A 637-nucleotide genomic window follows, 5' to 3' on the forward strand; every position below is an offset into this window, starting at 1 on the left:
TCAGGTGTAGCCAGCGGAAAATATCAGGCCAAGGCTTCAACATCAGAACCCTGCTTATTGTTGGCAACTGGAGATACGGGATTGTAGCCAGCTAAAAACATGCTACTTTTAAACCAATAAAAATTGAAAGCATCTTCTGATGGTAGTCAATGGGTTCTGAGATTGCATGTTCTGCCACTGTTGTCCTCCAGACAGCTTACCTGCTTTGAGCCAAAGCGTACTCCAACACAATTGGTGAATAATAGTCAGACTAAAAACCAAGATATAACACTCCAGGTGACAAAATCCCTTCCCTTTGCCTGCATATTAGGAATGTAAATGCAGATGATTTTTTAAGATGTTACTTTCACACAGAAAAGCTGTATAATATGTGAAAGTCCTGTGTTTGTGGTTAAATGTTACAGCCACTAGAGGCTAGATGTCATCTTTTTTTCTTATCAACAATCAACCATGTTTAAACCTACCAAGCGGGCCCTGCTTACCGATTTAATTGGCTGATAACAACAAGAAGCAGGGGACCAAAACCAAAACAGGATGCTGCAGGCAAAACAAGGGTTGGATGATAATTCTCCGTGAGTTCATCCCCCCCGAGTTGGCATAAACACAATTAAGCTGGACTTGAACACTAAATCATTCT

Source organism: Pungitius pungitius, chromosome 2, assembly GCF_949316345.1.
Source record: "Pungitius pungitius chromosome 2, fPunPun2.1, whole genome shotgun sequence".
In the NCBI taxonomy this organism is placed as follows: Eukaryota; Metazoa; Chordata; class Actinopteri; order Perciformes; family Gasterosteidae; genus Pungitius; species Pungitius pungitius.